Source organism: Sparus aurata, chromosome 19 (genome assembly GCF_900880675.1).
Source record: "Sparus aurata chromosome 19, fSpaAur1.1, whole genome shotgun sequence".
NCBI classification, from domain to species: domain Eukaryota; kingdom Metazoa; phylum Chordata; class Actinopteri; order Spariformes; family Sparidae; genus Sparus; species Sparus aurata.
This window is the reverse complement of record NC_044205.1, coordinates 11,140,761-11,164,170: the sequence shown is the minus strand read 5'-3', so window position 1 is coordinate 11,164,170 and position 23,410 is coordinate 11,140,761. Positions and strand designations below refer to the sequence as shown.

The following is a 23,410-nucleotide window of genomic DNA, read 5'->3' as shown; positions in this document are numbered from 1 at the left end:
GGTTTCTGAAAACGGCTTTGAGGCTACACTGTATGTAAGAATCCCATATAGATGTCTTAATGACAGCAGAACATATTCAGACATCTCTGTGTAGTGAAAGACTAACAAGGACACAAAGGAAGGGTCAGCATCAAAGAAGTCACCAAAGCTGAACTACCATGTCTTGATTTATGTTTGTAAAAGGAAATGATTTACAAAAAATCATAAGCTAATCGCCCTTCTCTAAAGGCTAATAGTATTAACTGCCTATGAGAAACAAACACAGATGGATGGACTGACTGTCATTATTGTCTTCAAAAGATGGATCACTTAGCTGTCTAATCAGTGGTTTAGTATGAGCCTTGAATATTTGTCAGAGTTGGTTATACCACGAGTCACTTGGACAGTCGGCATCAGTTGTTGCAGACGTTCAGTGAGATTGATTCATTTTAAGGGAGAATTGGGCTCCACCTGTCACCTAATCTTGATCGATGTGGCAGCTTTGGAAAAGCCGCAGAAAAGAGTGCAGACAGATTATAATGGATAAATACTTTTTTTGATGCTGCATGTACTGCAGAAAAACAGAGGCACTTACATACATACATTTTAAGAACAAAAACTTACTTTGGATTAGCTAAGTACCATAAAATGACCTGTCTCCTTTAGCCATTCTCCTCCCCCTCTTGTCATTAAGCTGCCAATCAGAGTTAGGGAGTGGCTTAGGATCCAATCAATCAAGCTGATTGGGAGTGTCAGGAAGTAGCTGCTATAAGCAGCCAGAGGTTGTGCCTGTTGCAAACACCATTTAACCGACACAGCATGTTTAGCCAGCATGATAATTAGCACAAAGTCCTTGCTCATCTCCTCTCTTAAGCTTTAGACTCAATGTAACTCAAACTGCAAATGGCACACACTACAGTGCTACTAAGATGGGTTTTTAAATGCCAACACTGACAGTGCACTTTGATATTTTCAGTTCCATTTATACTGAAAGCGATACTGATACTGACAATACTAATATTTTGTGTCTGTACTGAATAGGTTAATATCTCACATCTTTCATATACGTTACTGCAATCTAATGATTGTTTTTCTTGATATATGGGCAATGTATATGGCAGGGTTTCTGCCAGTGTACTTTCAGACTAAGCCAGACTGCCCAAGGGGGCTGAGTTGAAGGCTGTGGACCATCTACCCCATACAACAGTTGTGTTTCATATTGTATTTCAGTGGACTAAGGCAGGGGTTCTCAAACTTTTTAGGGCCAAGGACCCCTTACAGGGGAGAACATTTTTCAGGGTCCCCCTCATAATCCTCATGCCGATTAAACATATGTTTACTGGTATTTGTACTCCTAGATGCCCTTGGATTTATTTATATTTTAAACTTTTCAACCTAAATACTTAGGTTTGATAGTTTCATAGAAATTAACTTAAACAAATTCAATTCGAATAAATAAATGTTACTACCATTTCTATACTTTTAAACACTCTGTCATTTTTATTCAGATTACATTTTGACCTCATAGCATTTCTAATTTTCAAGTAACAGATTTTAAAGCTTTCAGAAAATGAACATGAACAAGACTGGCAAAGTCCTAGAACCAGTGAAAAGCTTACTTAAGTGGTTTAACCATAACATAAAGAACTTGTGCCTCTTATTGAAATTATTGGCAGAAAACTAAGCAACATTATAACAGTTTTAGTAATTAAGCCTAGTTATAAATATCTGCATTAGGCTTTATCAAAGTCTTATCACACACAAATCAATTCACACATCACTCAAAAAAATCATAAAATCACTAAAATCATCCTCCACTTGTAAACGAGCCCTGTACTGTTTCTTCTTTGTAGTCAAAGTGGAAAATCATTAACACAGAGGTATGCTGTAGGAAAGGGGAGCAATATTTGCATGGCCTCGGCAGTGAGTTTGGGATACTCATGTGAGAGGGAGTGCCAGAAGTTTGCAAGATTAACTTGCTGGAATTGCTGGAATTGGGCCTTCAATGTCCCATCACAGGATAGACAAGTCCATCAGCTGCTCTTCTGCCTTACCTGTCAGGCCATTTGCTGTTGCAGCTGGTGCAAAGGGATTGCGCACCCAGTCCAAGGCATCAGTGTTCACATCAGAGAAGTATGAGCTGAAGTGCTTGCTCAGTGATGTGAGGTGTGAGGTGGTGACCTTCCTCGTTGTAGCTACAGAGACGTTGTTTGTGTGAAACTCACTCAGTCTTGGGAACATGTCTGTTATTCCATCTTGTACCCTCTTTCTCCACAGGTCTGTTTTCTATATGAAGGCAGTGATTCTGTTGCAGACTTTAAGGATGGATGTGTGGCCTCCTTGGATGGAGAGGTTGAGGCTACTCAGTATGTTGAATATGTCGGCAAGATATGCCAACTTGGCCACACTCTCCGGGTCTGTAAAAAACTGTGTGATGTTGGGTTTTACCTCTCACATAAACTATGCCATTTCTATGCGTAACTCATACACCCGCTGCAAAACTTTACCATGAGAGAGCCATCGCACCTCACAATATCCCGGCAAAGTCGTCCAAACAAACGTGATTGGGGTGCCCTTGACTTCACAAAATTAACTGCTCAAAGTTCAAAACAGAGTGAGGATCTGGTTCCATGTCTTTGGAAGCCAGTGCTTGCTGGTGTAGCATACAGTGAGTAGCCATAATCCTCGGACTAACAGACTTTATCCGCAAAGTAACTCCACTCTTTCGGCAGGTCATTGCCACTGTGCCATCCGTACAAATGGCCACACATTTTTTCCAACTCAGTCTTGCTTCAGTCATGAAAGCATCCAGAAGTCTGAATGTTTCCTCACCTGTTGTCCTGCCTGGTATCTCCTTGCAGAACAGAAAGTCCTCCAAAGTGTCTCCTTCCCAGGGATAGTGCACCAAAACAATCAATTGAGCTGCACTGGAATTGAAAATCAGTCACGTCAGTAGACTCATATGTGTAATGGAATGTAGTTTACCACTACAGCAAAAAATCCAACCCTTAGTAACGACCTAGCAACAGAAAGGATTTTCTAGTCCCAGATGAGTGAACTCTGAGCTGACGTTAATGTTTTATCGCGGTCTCTGAATTTCCCGAACTAGATAAACAGAAAATGCTTATTTTTATCACCCAAGTTATAACAAAGATGTTGATTTTTTTTCCTTTTATATTTTTTATAAAACGTTTTCACCGCGGTCACAATAGTGTCTCTCACACTGAAGGGAAAATAAATAATAGCCGGGGCATTTATTTGTTTCAATCACTTAACAGACCAGGCATTTATTTGGGACCAGGCGGCAATTTGGGACAGGCGTAATTCCTTCCTCTCAAAAATCCGGATGAAAATGTCACAAACTTCGCCAGCTTCTCAGTGAATTCTCTGGCATCCTCCTGGGAAATAGTAGTCTTCTGCAGGTGAAGTTGTTGCGGCGGAGGAAACGATTCAGCCAACCAGTAAAGATAACTCCTCATCTCTGCTGTCACTCACGGTGGCGTACATTTGTTTCGCCATCACCCTGATCATTTTACGGGCGTGCCCGTTTGCTGATAACTAATTCCTGCATGTTTATCTCCAGCTCCTCGCTAGCCTTCTTCCTCGCTCCACCAGGCAGCCTGGCCCTGTTGCTGTCCTCCTCGGACAGCTCCGTTTTATTTTATCGCCAATCTCTCACTCTCTTGAGGTCGACAGAGAAACGTCTAGCGGCTGCTTCTCCCGACTTTTCCTCTGCATATTTTACGGCAGAAAGTTTGAATTTCATGCCGTACTTTTTATTTTTTTTGCTCCAGCTCTGACAGTTACTATGCATCCATGGAGATGGATACACTATTGCCACAGACTTGGTGGAATAATATTTTGAGTAATGAGCCAGGCGCGCTGTCATGCTGATTTGAGCATGGTCTAAATGTCTTGTTGACCAATCAGATTGCTTGGTCGGAACTACTTGTTGTATAATTAAGCAATATTACCCTCGAGGGTGTGCTTTAACGTCATTTGAGCACGACAGTGATGTGGTCAGGACCGAGGCGCTTGCGCCAAGGTCCGCAAGCAGCACTGAAGTAGTTAGCAACAGAAAGGATTTTCTAGTCCCAGATGAGTGAACTCTGAGCTGACGTTAATGTTTTATTGCGGTCTCGGAATTTCAACTAAGTCAGTACTGCACAGATAAACAGAAAATGCTTATTTTTATCACCCAAGTTATAAAAAAGATGTTGATTTTTTTTCTTTTATATTTTTAATAAAACGTTTTCACCACAGTCACAATAGTGTCTCTCACACTGAAGGGATAATAAATAATCGATGGGCGTTTATTTGTTTCAATCACTTAACAGACCAGGCGTTTATTTGGGACCAGGCGGCAATTTGGGACAGGTGTTTAATTCCTTCCTCACAAAAATCCGGGATGAAACTGTCACAAACTTCGCCAGCTTCTCTGTGAATTCTCCGGCATCCTTCTGGGCAATAGTTGTCTTCTGCAAGTGAAGTTGTTGTGGCGGAGGAAACAATCCAGCCGACCAGCACTCGCAGCAAACTCATCATCTCTGCTGTCACTCACGGTGGAGTACATTTGTTTCCCCATCACCCTGATCATTTTACGGGACACTCTCTCGTGGCATGTGCGTTTGCTGATAACTCATTCCCGCATGTTTATCTCAAGCTCCTCGCTCGCTCCGAGCCTGGCCCTGTTGCTGTCCTCCTCGGACAGCGATGAAGCAAATAAATCAGAATTGACAACAAACTGATCCATTTTGTAGGGTTTTTCGCCAAGCTAGTGAGTTGCCATTTAGCTAGCTGGTTGTGAGATACAATTGTGACTCAGACATCATTCACAAGCGTTCATGAGCAGGATGAGCCATCACGTTCTGTATATGACACATAGGCTTAACACAATGCAAACCATCCTCCTCCATGAAAAGTTTGCTTTGAAGAAGGTAAGAGTGACAAGACTAATACCAGGGTAAGGTTTTACAGTATGGCTTCACCACGCCATGTTAAAAATGACTTGTCTTTCATTTTCCCCATGCAAGGAGGAGGACCTGTTTGGGCAAAAGACAGTCAACATAGGCAGGCTTCCTGCCAAACCTAGGTATCTTAATAAGAAGTGAAAACTTTATTGTCCAGTTATAGCTAAAAGCAGCCTGGCACAATAAGGGAATCTCAAATCCTTCCTGAAGCAGCTGCTATGAAATGAATTATGCAAGGAAAGAAAATAACAAGTGCAAAATGAAAAAAAGGAAAATCAGTGACAAAACTGACGCGCAAACGACCACACCAACATATGGCTGTCAGGCCCATATGGCTTAAATACAGCATTTCCTAAAAGTTCAGAAGCAAGCTTATTCTACGGTCAGATCAAACCAGTATTGCCAAGTTGGCGCTTTTGTTGCTAAATTTGCTTATCCTTCGAGCAACTTTATTTCAAAAAAGCAAAAATGTTGTTCTTATTCAGAACATTGGGGAAAAAGCAAGAAACATATGCAAATGTATTACATGTAATTCTTTGCCATGCTTGCATATTCAGCATAAGCAGAGACACAGCAGTACACGGCTCCTCTGCTACAGCGCTGGAGTCTCTTCCTCTGTTCCTGTGCCATATGCAGGCAGTCAGTAAGGTGTGATGTGTGGGGCAGGCAGGAGGACAACAATACTTGCAGGAGTGGGGGTTCAATTGTTTGTGGTGAGTTTCTGTGGTTACGTTGTTGCTCTCTTTCTTAAATGTTTTCAGTATAGGAGCTTGTAATAATCTAAATGTCATTTGAGATTCTCTATCATTCTTTCTTTTTGGATCTCTTAAATTCGGTGTTCTATAGCTAGTAAATATGTAAGTAGTTTGTTCGACCTTTATTCCTCCCTTTGTTGATATTTTTTTTTTCTTCGGGTGTAATATGACCCTGTTGTGAGTTTGTGATTACGGATTTCTCTGTTTACCTTATATGACATAAAGTGATCTCTCCCTCGCTCCAGCTGAACACTGCCACTAAGATTTATGCAACTGACTGTGTGGTGGTGTCATCAATATGAGAATGAGCGTACAATGTCATCTGGCCACTCTAGCAACTTCTGGAGCTTTTTATAATGAAAAAGAGTTGGCATCGATACCTACATTCTTTCTACTCTGAAAACATTCTTTGCCTGGCTGACAAATGAGAAGCATGCTTCACAAAGGTGTGTGATGATGAAAGGCAGTAAACCCTTCATTATATGATGATAGAATAATTTGAGCATCAAAACAAAAACGATGATAGAGATGCGGCTGAACTGTATTCAAACCAATCGCTACATGTATGTATGTATGTATATATGTAATGTTTACTTCTTCAAACCACAGATATGTCGAAACTTGTATGTATGTTATGTATACAGTTTACAGTATGGTGACAATTCAGTGCTAACAGTCTGGTTAGGTTTAAGATCAAAATCTATTTGCTTAAGGTGAAGAAAAGATCTTGTTTCTGCTTAAAAACACCTGCATTGGTCACCACAAACATGGCTGTCCCTGCGTCTCATTAAAAATACCCTATTTTTTTTGCCTATTACACAGCTTGAACATGTTTCAGTGTCACATTATAAACATCCAGTGTTTTGGCGCCTGCAACTGTTGAAACACCATCTCTGACACTTAGCCATCATGACACCACCATCGACTTCACACATGTATGCTCAAAGTGTTATGGGAAATATTGTAGAAATGTTGATATAACATCTGATTTAATGTATCCTTGGTTTACAGAAACATATAATGCCACCAAATCCTCATACAATGATTACACATAAGCATACAAAATATTATATTAAAAGCAGATTTTTAATAAATTAAAAAAAAAAACACACTGCACATGCCGACATCAAATATGTCACAGACATCAATTCCACAAGATAAAGCTGCTATACAGAGAAAATGTGCCAGCAATAAAGTTATATGCTTCTCTACTTCTCAACGGTGAGTATGGCATACTCAATGCAAATACAAAATTTACATGGCAAACCTCAGATCAGCCTACACCACTTATCCACACAAGGGATTTCTGCTCTAACAAGCAAAAGGATTTGCGCAATTTGCAAGAAATTACGTTTTTATTCCAAGGGCATTGTATTGCTACTGTACTGCTTTGCTTTTTTACAGTATATAGGTTAAAAGGTTTTAAATACTTCTGGCTGTCACGTGTTACTGTGCAACTGAAGCTGCAGCTGAAATTTCGGGTCAAGCTGATCTGGATGAAATTGGACTGGGAACTGGTGACAAAGGCGTACAAAAGTGTGTGATAGTGTGACTTCGCTGGAGACTTTTACAAGCTAAGTGGTGTTTTTCCGATTTTGTGTGTGACACCAGCGCTTTCACATCAAGTGTGCCCAAGTTGAGGGTCGTCTTGCAGAGCGTACACTGCGCTTCAGATTCATTATGAGGTTTGGATTTTAACCAACGAAATTCTGGTTGTTCAAGCCAACACTTATCAAATTTACACTCTCCCATAGTAGCAGATTCCGCTGTCAAAGTCTTTCCAGAACTGGCGTAGTGTGCAGTGATCAGTTCCAACCAAGTGGCAAAATACCACTTACATTCCTGGTTACTTCAGACAGAAGTACAACACACGTAACTAACTGTGAACCTCACCAACACATTTCCCCAAAACACGGAAGCAGTAAATGAACATACATATTTAAGATGTAACTAAATGTAATTTAAGACCTACATGCAAAATATGAACGTATTTAAGACTTTTTAAGGCCTAAAATTGAGATTGTCAAATTTTAGACTTTTTAAGACTTTTTAATACCCCGCAGAAACCCTGAGTAAGTACTACCAAGAATAATACCAAGGTTATGAACAGAGCTTGCAGCCAGAGAGAGAGGTTTGCATTGATTACCAGAGTGGCCAGCTTGAGTAGAGAATATGACCCGAGCCCCTAAGCCATCTCTCCATCACTCCTCCCTCCCCTCTCAGCAGAACCAGTGCTGTCTGTCTCCCTTAGTTGTCAATAGACCCTGATGGGCCTTTTAGACACTTATCAATATTTAACCAGCCTCCCCCATTGACTCAGCAATTACTGCCTAATTGATTTGAGATTGATTATCATCAGCACCATAATGGCAGTGTCGGTCAGCGGCAAGTGCTGATAAAAATCCTTGGTGTAAAATGAAATTATCTTTTTATGCCACCAGAGTGTGAAGTGTGTGTGTGTGTGTGTGTGTGTGTGTGTGTGTGTGTGTGTGTTTTGTGTAAAAAATTAAAAGCAACTGTACCATGTCACGGTAGAATCTTCCACACTTCTGTTTCCCTTCTCAGTTGCTTCCAGTAATGTATCCTCTTGCAGTTTTCAGCTCAGCTTGGTGCGTACACTCTCAACATGCGTTTACCAGTCTTCCTTGGCATGACTGAAACAGAGACACAAATTTATGGAAAAATGTAATATGTACTGTATGAGAGAGAAGTGAGATGGCCACTATGGCACACAAGGCTTTCAGATGATATAAAAAGAACACGTATGGGGCAGGGCTAAAGACTAACAGCATCAGCAAATGTGTCCGATGAACGGAGATATTCAGGACAAAAGCAATTTTTTTTCTTTTAACGAAGAGTAGTATAAGGTTACTGTCACTTTGCACATCACAAACTCTTCTCAAGCATCAGGGTTAAAAATGTACCGCAACTTTCAATTGAGAGACACATTATTTCTAATTGTCAGGAGCATGATATGGGTGCAGCGCCAGAAAGCCCTGCTTCCTTCATTCCCATAATGCATCTCAGTAACATCTATTGTAATTGCATGCGTGATAGACACACACATCTCCCACACTCCAAGCCTCAAGTTTGTATCACAGGTTCCCTGTTAAAATGTTATCTAAGTATTAAATAAATAAATTATGTAGTGATCAGTAATTTTTCTGACTTAACATATTGCCTCCAAAGCCATAGAAGACAACCTACTTCACAGGCTGTTTGGTACTCCCAAAATTACTAACATTCACAAACCAAAATATGAATCATAGCTGTGAAATTTCTTGACAGATTTTAAGTTAAATAGTTTGGAACAAATAATGCATTTTGAACAGAAAGTATGACCAAATCTGATCACAGTAAGTGCCTCACTGATGTCAGTTCTGTGTGTCCATACCTGAACCAGACATGGTTGTTGAGACTGGTATGTCCAACTGTCTGCAATGTGAGTGATAAACACATCAGCATTTTCTGCCCACATCATTAGAGTGTGGAGTGATCAGACCATCAACCAAATTCATATGACTGTCTATATTACATCATTTAACAGAAATTCACCATCAAAGCTGCAATGTTTCCCTTTTGAGAGCTGTGAGAGTTCTTTCCTTTTATGCCAAAAAGCTCAATAGTTATTACTAGCAACAATTCTTACTAATCAAAGCTTTCTCTTTTGCGTGTGTGTGAGTGTATATTGTGTATGATTGAACAGCAAGGGAAAGCTGTCACATTCATTCAGCTCTGGCCAAAGCTTTAGATGTGTCTCTGATGTTCCCTCTGAAACCTTCCTGGACATTGTGACTGCTGACATTCATAATTTCAGCATTAATGTCTTACACATCTCCAAGTTCTTTGTGAAACCCTATGGATGCGAGTATAGAATGATTTAATAGGTTATGAAATTGTATTTCTTCATGATTTTGTTGCAGAAACAACTGATTGTGGGAAAGCACATTTAGTTTACTTGCTTTCTTTGTATGAATCCCACCAGGGACAGATTAATTGACTGCAGCGTGTCAGATTACAGTTAACACTTCTTTATCACAAATGAAGCAAGAGCTGGAAACATACTATAAGTGACATGGACTGACAACTCTTAAAGGGACAATGCTTAGATTGTCATTGTTGTGTTATAATGGTCAGATTAAGTCAGAGACCACTCAAACTATACAAACTACCTGTAATATGTCGACCTTGTTTCCATCAAAAGTAGAAAAAAACATTTTAGTGATATCTTTTCGAACAAAAGTGTTAGCATATCCTGACAAACTTAAGAGTTAAATGAAATGGAAAACAGTGATTTCATCCAGAACGAAAAATAATGTTCACTCTGGTCTCGGCTCGTCAGTGTGAGATGTTTGTCCCAAAACAGCTAATGAAAGCGCTAACCTTAGCTAACATGGCTAATTTTAGCCCAGCCACCTTATAGCCAGTCTGACTAATCGATAGCAGAACTTTTGAGCCTGCCAACAAAACAATACTTAGTGATGGGTTTTCATTATTACGGTGGCTGGGCTAATATTAGCCATGTTAGCTAAGGTTAGCGCTTTCATTAGCTTTAAGTAGTTTATAGGCGGACATTTAGACATATTACTTTACTATCATATCGTAAGAGTCCCACGTGTAATTACTGTCTATATGCCTACAATCCCAACAACATAACATAACTTGCGGTAAAGTGTTAAGTTAGCATTGTCAATAAAGACAAAAAAAAAAAAAAAAGTTTATGTTTACGGCTGCACTTGTCGTCAAACCAGCCCAGTGGCATTACATTTGCATATTCATCAGGGAGCGGTACCCATCCAACAGTCTCTCAGTGCCATAACAATCTCAAGTGGCACATACCGTCATGTGTCGGTGGAATAACAGCGGCATAATAGCAGCATACCACTCCGAGAATCTGTATGTCAGTCTGGGGATCGGTATATACCACTCCGAGAATCTGTATGTCAGTCTGGGGATCGGTATGCCATTCTAGGGATCGGTATATGCCGTTAAGCAGCAATCGACATACCTTTAGCCACTTTTCGATCTTGGCGCTACTGAAAACAAGACATCTGAAGTTGCCAATTTGGCCTCTGTGAAACTTGTGAGGGCAATTTCCACCACCTTCTTACTTTTCTTCTCTCTTTTCTCCTTCCTGACATTTTATTAGACATATAGCGTATACTGGACATTTTATAATCAATTAAAAGGACATTACATTAAACTGTATTTACAGACGAGATTGATTGAGTGATTGGTTGTTGATTGATCAAATTAAAATTACCTACAATTGATCGCATTTTTTTATATTGTCATGTTATACTTGAGACATGTCTTAATATTACATTCATATTACTTCCAAATTATAAAAAGGTAAATCTTACAGAAATGTCTCACCTGGTATCATCTGGTGCTTTGAAACTAGCAGTACAGCTGATCCCTGCTCTGCTCTCCATGTGGACACCTTCCTAAAGAGGAGACGGTGAAGAACGTGAGACATGCGTCACGAAGCATCATTCACAGTAGCACAGCAAGCTTAGCTAACCGAAGTTCATAATTAGCCATGTACATAAAGTCATATCAAACTCAACTCGACGAAATTAGCATTAAACAGTAGGCCACAGAGATTTTTTTCTCCAGGGCTTACCAGAAAAAAAACACACTAAAAGACGCCATGTTTCATGCTTTTAAGCGCATTAAATATCAGAATGCAACGACAGAAAAAAGAAAAATACGTTGCGCAAAACAACATAATATTTTAACGTATTTTCAACAACGCTGTTTTTACTTCAGAAACACAAACGACCTCGACTCGTTTTCAATACTTACATGTTTTCAGAGGACAGCGACGTGTTTGTCAGCGCTGAGGAACACGGGAGGGTGCACGAGGAAAGAAGTTTCTCCTCAACTTCAGTGGCACCACGTCCGACTGCGATGACGTCATCACTGGTTGAAGAGGCGCTCAGCACGCAGCAGAAATTCAGATTTTGATTTTGAGGGCACAGGTGGAAGTCGTTCAGGTAATTGTGTATCTATTATACTGCGCAGTGGATGAAGGTCACTTAGCAGCCCGTACATTTACCTGAGCAGCCATACTGTATTTAATCTGAGGCAGGCAGGCCCACATCACAGGAGTATTAAGAGGCTCCTAACATTAATGCATCATTAATAAATCATCAATGAAATATATTAAATAGCTTAGTTACAAAAGCCTAGTAAGCATAGTTAGTTTATGTTGAGTCTGGTTTAAAAGCCTGAAATAAGGTTTGTGGTCACCACAGGCTTAAGATATGTTCTACAATATGAAATCCATAATTTAATGACCGTTGATCGTTAAATTTGGTTACAAAGCGCTGAATTGTCCTCAAATCGGCGGTTGCTAACAAGTGGCTAAATGAGACTACAGAAGTTACAGACATTAAACATCATCACACCAAACACGGAGACTCATCTACTTACTGCTCCGTATTTACAGGCCGACTTTATTGTATGGTTTATTAGTAACAAACTATTCTAACTATAACCTTAAAACTTGTAGATCAATTTATAGAAAACCTGTATAGTAACTGTGTAGCAAGACGCTTAGTGGTCAGTCATGTGAGTGCGGTGTAGTCTATTTCTAGCCTAAGAGTAGTTTTTTTACTTCTTGCAATTTCAATTATGCTTCAAAAATCTGCTGTTGACCAACACTTTTAAGTGTTTTAAATTTGTGTAAGCCACAGATTTTCCAACGATATTTCAAAATCCAATTAAAAACTCTTATAGGCTTTTTGTCAAGGGAAACCTGGTCCATGCTTACTTCTTAGCCTTCAAAAATACATCATTGCTACACCACTCTATTGTGCACCAATTAGCATGCACCTGCCACACAAGACCCCGGACCTGTCGAACCTTTATAATCTGGTCATTATTGATAGCCTCTTTTTATTTTGAGGCTGTGCTTTTTTTGTCATTATATATGAAAATGTCTACTGTGGAAAAGGTTTGCATGGGGGGAGATAAAAACACCAGCAACCAAACTAACAGCAGTGATTATAATTTATTTTTTGGTCCACTGAGGCAAAATAAATGTAGGGCTAAAAAAAAAACACACTAGTGGCATCCGAGATGAGAAGATCAGCGAGAAAAATGTTTAATGAATAAGATTGTTGTGGTTATTGTGATGTTATTAGTCGTTATCATTTGCTGATCAATCCTTGGAAAAAAATCCAAACAATATGCAAATCCAAAATAAATCAAACCAATTAAAGACATTCTACAGAAGTACTCAGAAAAGCAATATTGCTGCGTATGAATTTGTCAGTTCTCTGTTGCAAAATAGCAAGCATTTCTAACAAGGATCAAACTCCAAATAAGCACATGAACACGTACCGAAGGTTGAGCTTAGTGCTTTGGTGCGTACGGAGATAAAGTATATAATATTTACCCGCAGAGCCACAGAGCAAGGGTTAGGAACAAAGTAAGTGCTATTCAGTGCTCCTCTTTGAACATGACAGCTTAGCAGGAGAGGGTGGCTGTGAGGACCAATGCAGGTCATTAGCCCGCTGAAATACCTTCAGCTTAATTTATTTCTGAAGTGATTATGACTGCACGATAGGCTAATTAGGAACTCTGCTTAACATTTTACAGAGACTGTTTGTAAAGCATTAACTTCCACTGATTAAATACGGAATCCTTGATGAGTGCTCGCCTGTGTGTTTGACAGAGGACCTTGTCTTAGCTGCATGCAAATTCAAACACTGCATTTAGGTGTTTTATAGGATGATGAGCAGTCAAGTGTGTATGTATCAATTACTGTGAAAAGATCCACCTATTTCAAAGGACTAATGAGCGTGTGCGTACGGGTAATAGCCAGAGCTTCTTCTCGACAAAGACATGGGATGTGAAGTCACGAGTCTTTCGTCTCACAGTGCCAAAGAAGGAAAGGTTTTCTTACGTGTACGTCATGTAATTTTTTTTTTTTCATCTCTAACCTTTTCTGCTTAACCTATCTGCTTACACTGATTTGATTTTGTCCATTCTGCCATCCCCTCTCATCCTCCATCTTTTCCTAGCATCTTCCTACTGTCCTTCACTTATCCATTCTTTAAAAGTCATCTCAGGTTAGCCGGAATGTCACATCGCTCAAGTGTGCCCTCTGGGGCAGCTGCTGTTATTTTAAGGGGTCATGTACATTTATCCAAGCAATGAATAAAGAAGCACCCAAAGGCTGGAATGAGAGGCCTGAGCAGAGCCACAGCCGAAAGGATGAAAAACAACATTTACTTTGGAGAAGTGGGTTTCAACAAGGAACCTTTTTAAAGGTCATTGGTCAGAGATGGCCGTCACCTGTCATTAGCTGACTTTTGGCCCAGCTCAATGGACCTGACACTCTTCGCCAACCACCCAGGAGACCACAACTAGAGACAAACAGAGATTTTTCAATAAGAGGAAAAATTGATGTGTGAGCAGGAATATTTCAACCCCACCCCCCCATCCCCCCATCCGCAAAAGAAAAAAATAAACCCTGCAACAGCATTCAAAGCCATCACAGCAAACAAAGCTTCACTGGAATTCACACTAATTAAATTCTTTTAGGGTCAGCAGCTCCCTAAGGTGCTGTGACACCTATTCAATCGTAAGGGAAACTCTGGAGAGACAGACTGAAAACAGTCGGTTCTGAATAAATGCAGCCAGAGCGTTTGCTTCTACTGGTGTTTGGACCTGGTGGGATTGTACTGACAAAAAACAATCGCATCAAGTTTCATCATTTACAGTATGGAATCATTTTAATTAATTGAGATGTATACACAGGGGGGAAAAAAAGCAAGCGCAAAGAAAGTGCAGCCTTTTCTTGACCATTAGCCGCTGCCTGGAATGCTTGCAGTGGGTGTAGTGCTCATTAAGTAGTGATATAAAGCACAATCTCATAATGACTAAAGATCTGTTGTCTGGTAAGCACTAACAAAACGATTGATTCGTAAGCAGAGAAAGAGTGGAGGCCAAGAGGAAAGAGAGAGAATTATAATGAGAGCGTGAGAGAGGGAAGGAGGGAGAGGCATTTAGTTGGCAGACAGTTTCCTGATTCAGCCAGGCTGGAGAGCAGGGGTAGCTGTCTTCTTCCATGTACCTCATCTATCACTGCCTATTTCTGGGAGACTCACCCGTTTCCCTCACCACACACACAGATGGAAGGGAGTGAAAATTCAATCTTTCCTTGCCTCACAGTCATCTGCAGAAATGCATTCGTTCGCCTTTCGCGGCAGGGCCCCAAAACCTGCCAATAATCGTCCACCAGGCTGGGAAAGAATCACTGCAGGTACCAAGCTTTCCTCATGTGATCTATTTCCAATCTGTAAAGTCCCACAGGTAGATTAGGGACAAGTGGAAACAGGCTTGAAGGAGTGGCGGTGGTCTTCGACAGCCGGGATACTGTGGCACTTGTGGAAAAACACACATACAGTATAGTTTTCGGGAGCCCGGAGTCATATTCATCACAAGGAGAGGACATGTTTTACCTTTGGGGAATATAGATGACAATGCCTTAGTTAACCTATTAACACACAGGAAACTCTTTACAGATAATGAGACAGAGAAACTCTTCCCTGTTGCAGCAAGACTGATGTGAACCTTCCTAAATCTTATAAAGCTTTCTGGTCCGAAACGTCAACAACACAACAGCCGTGACATAACTGTGACACTGTTATCACCTTTCAGTTGACGTGGCACACTTGTGAGCAAACAGTTTCATATTTACACATTTAGCAGCTGTATAACAACGTGTTCCTGGCTAGTTGCTGAATGGCTACTTAAGGAAGTGTAGATGAGTGTAGGTCTATGTTCCACAAGTTCTATATTCCTAATGTCTTATGTTCCAAGGGGTTCTAAGTTACAAAGGCCCTATGTTCCCAGAGTCCTATGTTCCCATGATATTATTTTCCCAGGGTCCTATGTTCCAGGGGACCTAAATTCCCAATATCCTATATTCTCTGGGTCCTATGTTCCTAATGTCCTATGTTCACTGCATTATAAGTTCCCAATTCCCAGTGTTCCCAGGGGCTTATTTTCTTGGGGTTCTAAGGTCCGATGTCCTATGTTTTCACAGTCCTATGTTCCTAGAATGTTATGTTCCCAAGGTACTTGTTTCCAGGCTGTTATAATTCCAGGGTCATATGTTCCCAAGGTGTTATGTTCCTAGGGTCCTGAATTCCCAATGGTGGCCTGCTCGTGCCAGTATTAAATAATGTACACTGAAGTCAGAAGAACTCCCTGCAATCTACAGAAATACAAAATGGACTACAGGTGAAAAATCCCTCAAACTAATTTGTGGTCAGTTATGTTTTGATTATTGATTTGCAGTCCACGCGCGTCTGGCGGCGGCGCTGTCGGAGGGTATGCTCACCTTTTAGTTGCATGTCATCTTGTAGTGTATGATATGGATAAAAAAAAACTATAAATGTCATGTAAATAGGATGATGTTTGTCGGAATTCCTGTGTCCAGTAGGTGGCGCTATGGATATGACATAGTATTGATGCATGGAGGTATTCAGGGCGACATCGTATACATGTGTGATGAATTTGGTGTACATGGGAAATTGTATGTTGAAGTTATAAGGACTTGATGCTTTATTGCGAGGCATGAAAATGGATCGCACCATGACACCCACCATGTTTGACGTAGGTGAAAGCTTTTGATAACTTTTCATGTTCAAGGTTTGAGGATGATACTGAGTGAACTGGAAGTCTGTGGTGTTCAATCTGTAACAAGAGTTTGTGCGTGGAATGGAAAGGGATCAAAATGGGGGTGAAATGGGAACTTTGAATCAAAACGGCTGAATTCCTGTTGGAGTGACATTTTGGTACTCACAATGTTTTTTGTGCGTCTGGCCATGATACATATGCATACCGAATGTCATTCATGTATGTGCATGTAAGAGGAGGGGCTTGGATTTTTATTATTCCAGGGGGCGCTATAGAGTCGCCTGGTAACGCCTTTCTTCAGCTATCGCCAGGAGGGCATTGGCAGTAATTATACCAAGTTTCGTCTTAACCTGACCTACTGATGTGGAGATATGAAATACTTCAATTTATAGAGCGCCACCTTGTGGTCATGGGCCAAGATTTTGCAGAGCCTTGGGGCTGGAGATATGCAACACTTCCTGTTTTGAGCAAAATCTGCAGGAAGCTGTTATTTAATAACTTGAGTATTCTTTTAAATATCAAAATTGTTTCTTTTTGTCAGAAGGGTCCACAGATATGTGCAAATTTTCGAAATTACCTGGGAGGAGTTGGAAAAAGTAGGTTTGCGACATTTTGTGAATTTGCGAAAAAAAAAAAAAAAAACGGTAGGCGGAAATGGGCTTAGCACAATTCAGGGAACGCGTGGAAATAAGGGTTTTGAATGTCCGATAAGGAATATGGCAGTTATAAGCCAAAACACACTTTCCTCGATTATAGCGGCACCTAGTGGTGGAAATTCACAACAACAATAGATTTTAAAAAATTTCGCCAGGTGTGAGCTATAGTTTGGTGAGTTTTGGGGTATGTTCAGGCAGTGAAAAATGTGATGATTTGGGACAAAAAGGTCGTCATTCGAAAAACAATATGGACCTTGCCGGTTTCCCTGCTGCCTGGGCCCTAAATATGGTTTAATGTAATATGGGAAGACATTACAGCATAATATTAGCATTTTTGTTACTGGACTCCCAGCAAACATTTTGGCATTCCATATATGCTAATAGGACAGCCTGCACTTGTGTTGCCACACTGTGAACATAGGATCAAAGATGTCACTGATATTAATTTACAAGTTTTCAGAGCTGTCTAATAATACTTTCTAACAAGCCACTTTGTTATACTGCGAAAAGATTGTTTGGTTTGATTACCTGCATGTCACCATCTATCTGATTTCATGCTGGAAAACTGTGGGACATTTTATGAAAATGAAGATGGAATTGGAAAAAAAAAGAAAAAAAAAGTTCCCTCAGACAAATCTTCTCCCAGCAAGATAACGCACAGGAGGTGATCAAATTGAGACGAGTGCAAACATTACTCAAATGATATGGCACTGTAGAAAGTTAACTATTTTCATGAAGATTTCATTTCCTGAGCCCACTTGTTTTTGTGCTTGTGCATTTATGTTTACACAAGTTTCTAGTGTTGGCGCAAGCTGTCAGATCGACATCTGCTGCACATCAAAACTGTTGGCTGAGCTATTCAAAAGGGAAATCAATATTAACGTGTAGTCTGCCTTTCCCCTGTGAAACAACAGGCTCATCATTACTCTGACAGGCGTAGACTCCTTCCTCGCTGAACGTCTCCTGACACGAAGACGACCTTTTCACCGGGAATGTCTGAATCAGGTCAGAACAAGGGGGTGATGATCACAGCCACGATCCAACCCTTTCAGACAAAACTATCTCCCTTTGGTGAATGCCAACAGAAGTTTGCTGACACCCAGACTCTTCTCTTTCCTCTCTGTCTCTCGCCGCTCTTTCTTATTCATTTGCATAATCCCTGTGACACTCCGATTAATAACTCCTGCTTGATTTGCATATCTATGCCTGAAATTGAGGACAGACAGTCACACAGTAAATACAGTCCAGCAGGAAACAAACTGTCGAATGTGGTTTCGGTGGGACAAGGGATCTCCAGGGGGGGAGATGAACGTTGAATATTCTTAGGTTCGATCACACACACACAAACACACACACACACACACACACACACACAAACACACACACTTGCAGGGTGCTTTCTAACTCTTCATCTCCAATCCTTTTCTTAAGCCCTTGGCCCCAGCCAAACACAGAAGGGATGGGAAAATGGAGACCTTACTACTCCAGCTGTTCCCGGTACAAACAGTGGTTTAAGAAGATACAACTCCCAATAAAATGACCAAGGCAGAGCTCTGGTTAAAAAGCTCCTTGGACACTGAAGGCAGATTAGGTGGAAGAGGCTTGTATTTACTTCAACAGTGCCCCCCAGTGGGAAAAAAAAATGGGCTTTTCATGATTTCTGCTTGATTTACCATTGGATCGTTGCACTCTGCAGATCATATCAACAAGTTAAACCTGCTTTTCTTCTGTGTCTGATCAGTTTTGCTGACTAGAAAAGGATTTAGCAAATATTGTATCCACCTGTGAAATTGTATGGAGTCTATTTAAAAAAATCCGATCTATTTCTGATATTTCAGACACCTGACTTGAAGAATGAAATACATTTTTTTTTATTACTTATTACATTCAGAACAGAAGAGTCTATCCTCCAACCATTTTTATAACAACACTGAATCTAATGCAAACAAGATTATTACAGTTATTATTATAGCTTTCGATTAAGAGTTTTAGTGTCCCAAAATCTGAGGATTCTCCGCCTCACAAAGAACTCAGAACTTGGATTTGTATGGATTTGTCAGACAAAGATGTCCAAGATTTAAATGTATTAGTTTTACCAGCAACAACCCCAAGAGTGATTTTCCCCCCCCACACACACACACACACCTTCACACACATACAAATCCTCGCTGCCCCTAGGAGACCAAAGGCTTGGAATGACAAGCCTGCAATGAGGTAATGACATTTCCTCCTGCGTAATGTGGCCAAAGGCATCTCTCTCTCTCAGACAACGACAAGACGGAGATATCTGGCCAGCTCCGGTGACAAGCCCCGCTCTAATCGGCAGGTACAGCTTTCACTGCGGCTCAGGACCGAACCACAGAGTAGCAGCTAAATAATTGAACAGGTGCAATATGTTGAGGCAGGGTGGGGGAGGTTCCGTAGTGGGTGAGCAGGGTGGAGGAGGACTCGGCGAAAATGTCTGCAGTGTCCTCTGCGTGGGGTAAAAGTCGTCAAATGTTGGTTTGGGGAAAATGTCAAAGTACTTGCCTCACATTTTTGTGGTCCAGGAACATGCTCCCTTCCACTTGATTCCCCCAAAGGCCCCAGCTGTCAGCAGCTGCTCTTTTATTATTTCTGTCTTTCATTTCTCAGATTCTCCACCACACACTCCCTTCATGCCAAATTTTTGAAATACAGATGATTTATTATAATGCCTTTGTTTTCCTGCCTTTGCTTCCAGGTTTGTCATCAAGTCTCCAGGTTGCCATGACAACAAATTGGGATGTCATGCTGGCATTGCACCCTCGTCTTACCTCATGTGAACGACGTCTTCACACCCATACAAAATCCTGATTTCACGGGAAAGCTTGTCAGCGGTGGGAAGTGAGGGAGAACAAGTGTGTGTGTGTGGCGGGTTGACTGACCTTGGGCTGTCCCTGTGCAGGGTTTAGGCAGGAGGAGGGATGGATTCAGTAAGTGAGATGCTGTGTAGCAGGTATCCAGTCTCCAGCCACACATGGCGAGTGCCACAGCTGCAGTCAGCTGAAACCGACGTGGCCTCTTTGTGAAGGCAAGGCGCTGCCCTCTGACACAAACAACACTCCGGTGTACAGCTACAGGTATCTCTGTGGACAGGACATTAGTTAAAAGGCTCAAAGATGAAGGGGCCCAGGAAACTTGAAATAAGGCACAAACAAAAGCCAGGATCACGAAAATAATGAGAAAGTATCCACAGTATAGCAGCATATTGCACAGAATGTAATAAAAACAAAGAGAAAATGCATTTGGTGCTGGTGGGTTTCAGCTCTCTCATTTGTTTCCATATGAGGCACACTCCTGCAGCTGCAGCTCTGAATATTTTAATGTAAAACACCTTGAAATGTTGGAACTTTTCGAAATGAAACACAACGTTGCTCAAAATCAGCTTGTTATGGAATTTTTTAATTCAATTACTGAAAGTTTGAAGGTCACTGGACATGATTCTCACGCAGTCAAACATTTTGACAAGTAATCCCATCATATGTAAAATATATCATATGCCCTGAAAATGAAGTGTGTATACTACATTTTTTAAAACTAAATTATAACTGCTGCTTAGATTATATTCTCTGACTTGTGTGAGAGTGTCGCAGAAATACATCCCAGAAACGGAAAATAAGTTAGCATTTCTGCACTATTGTTTCCTTTGTCTTCAGTTGAATGGATTTCTTTTTTCATTCGGGGTAAATGCCTGTAATAAGGTTTGTGGTTAACAAAAATATTTCTTTTTTTAAATCGACGATAATGTTGCTTTTGCTCTCCAAACGTCATGAAAGTGATTATCTTGCTGAACACAATGTGTAACTATCAGAAACTTGGTTGCCACAGAGATTTGCCACAGAGATTATTCTCTGCAATAATCCCAAAAAACAACTGAAAAATCCTTGATGCTTCTTGTCAAGGGAACTAGGGCGACGCTAACTTCAGGCTTTGCCAACAAAAATACGTCATCCCTGCAACACGCAATAGAAAGAGTAATGGAACATTGACCATCGTCTACTTGGACAACTATTGTTTTACTGAAACTTTTAATATAGGACTAGTTTGAAAAGTATGAAAATTAGTATTGGGCTGGGGATCATCTAAATATCTTATACTCAGGTCAATTCAATTACCAAGATCATTCCCAAACTTTAACCAAGTGTTGTGAGTGCCAAACCACGACCATTAAATATGTTAGGTACTACAAGCAGACAACACGTAATGAAACCCGACTCGATGTGTCGTCAGTGGTATTTTTCAGCATGAACAGATACGTTGATTAAAAATGTTTCATCATTATGTTGATGAAGGCACCATTAGGTTTTCTCTCAGAACATATTTGCTGTTGTAAATGAGCAGGATGGATGTAATTATTTAAAGACAGGGATTATATTTCACACATTCTCATAATTTTCTTCAAGTTTGTGCAGTAAATGTCATTGTGTACATTAATGTTAAAGCAGAAATAAAATAAGTCTGTCAATGGAATCAGTAAGGGCAAATAAAAGTTTCGTTAGGCAGTATAGTTGTACTCTTAACATCAAGACCTGCACACTTGGAATCCACATATTTTCACTGGGGCTCCCTTAAAAAATAGATAAATCTGAGTCAAAGTGTTCTGTGCCGTCTCTCACTCCAAAAAGTTTGACTGTGCCAATCAATCAAACCCGGCTTTATGGCAGAATAATGTGTGTTTTCTCTCAAGAATGCCTGTCAAAGGTGGCATTGTGGTGGAAACCTCCTGTGGACCCACAAAGGTGTCACAGTAAGCAGGGGTTGTCAGAGACTTGTCACTGCTGGGTGGTTTGAAAGCATGAAAAATACCCTCCCTGGGGACAGAGGGAGGACGAGTGGTGAGGAAGAGAGGGAGTGTGTCGACTGTGTGTGTGTGTGTGTGTGTGTGTGTGTGTGTGTGTGTGTGTGTGTGTGTGTATGCGTGCGTGTGTGAAGGCCTTAACTCACTTTAGCCTGTTGCATCAACCCTTGTCAATCCTCCAGACAATAGGTCTCCATCCACGCAGTGGACAGGTTTCACCTTCAGGGGTGACGGCTATATTATTCAGCCTGACAAACAGTGCCAAGGGGAGATCAAAATCTTTGCCTAATTGAATGCTGACAGTTTAGGTTCACTCACGCTCAAAGCTATATGGAGACTGATTATTTGACTGAATAGTATTATTATAGGGTGAAGATTCCATCAGAAAGTCATTTTGGCAGACTGAGGGCTCAGATTCAACGTCACTTACATCTGACAGGGAAGCACCTTTGACACAGCTGACAACGATGTCTTAAGGCAATAGGCTCTGTCTCCATTTTTCTTGGACTTTTTAAAGCTGCATCAGGCAGCTTCACGTTTTCTGGCAGCCCAGTGACAGTAACTGATGACAATTTCTGGGGTTTTTTCAACATTTAAATGACTTAATCACTCAGGAATCATGCAACCGTGACCTGTGTGCTGCTTTAAAACCATTCTGTATATTTATCTGAAAAACAAAATGCACAGTTTTCTTTGCATTGGAAAACCCACATCAGTCGGAAATCCGTTTTAATATTATGTTTATGTTTGTGTAGACATAAGTTTAATTCTGACTTCGGAGCTGTCTTTGTTTGCCAGTGGAGTTGGAGGCACGGCTTTGTTTACCGCTTACACATTGGCGATACAATATCTCCCACCCGCGAAATCCCCTATGTCCAACTTGTAATTACTACTAGAAGGCGGATGTCAACAGGTTTTTCCCATTCGGCATATTCATGTTTACAGAGCAATATCACAATATAACCAGCAAATGACTGGAGGGTAGGTGAGGGATGCCGTCCTCCCTCTCCCTGTAGAAGAGGGGTTGTTAAGTTTGATATGTAAATCTAGTCTCTCTGACTCGTTGATCCTTTATCTGAGTGAGGTTTGTGCAAGTTAGAATGTATAGCCCCGGCCATGGCTCTGACACCTCAGTAACCCCACTGTGCTGTGTGTTGATGAATCCCCGGCGCTGTCCGTGGTGCTGAAGCAGCAGCCGGATTGCTGTCTGTCTTTCTCTCTCAGCTTGGAATGTTTGTCAGTTTTCTCTTGGAGCTGCATAAAATCTCTAAACTATAAACAATCGGTTCCATAATATACTGCAGCGTATATACTCGGTAGCGTTGTGGAGGATCATAGAGACACACTGCTGCCTGCAGTTTTTCCCATAATATCCCTATAGTATTTCTACGATTATTCAGTGGCATCTGTGCCGCCACCTCTGTAAATTAATATATGAAGCGAGGTGTGACTACAGATATAGTCTGTACTGGAGATTAACCTTGAGGTGGAGAAAAAAATTGCGACTGAGGAAGTAAACCGGCCCCGTGTGCCACCGTCGAGGTGAGGGTTAACAGTCCGCCTGTACAAAAC

The 23,410-nt window shown here is 40.9% G+C and overlaps 1 protein-coding gene across 1 annotated transcript in view; it reads right to left on the bottom strand.

Moving 5' to 3' along the window:
- Positions 1-11,608, bottom strand: part of ntng1a (netrin g1a) — a 302,462-nt gene extending 290,854 nt beyond the window's left edge. The window contains exons 1-3 of the mRNA XM_030397931.1: positions 11,513-11,608; positions 11,081-11,151; positions 8,227-8,358 (exon numbers count right to left, since the gene is read on the bottom strand). The gene's annotated coding sequence lies outside the window, so the exon portion shown is untranslated. The remainder of the gene's footprint in view (positions 1-8,226; positions 8,359-11,080; positions 11,152-11,512) is intronic.
- Between the last annotated feature and the right edge of the window lie 11,802 nt (positions 11,609-23,410).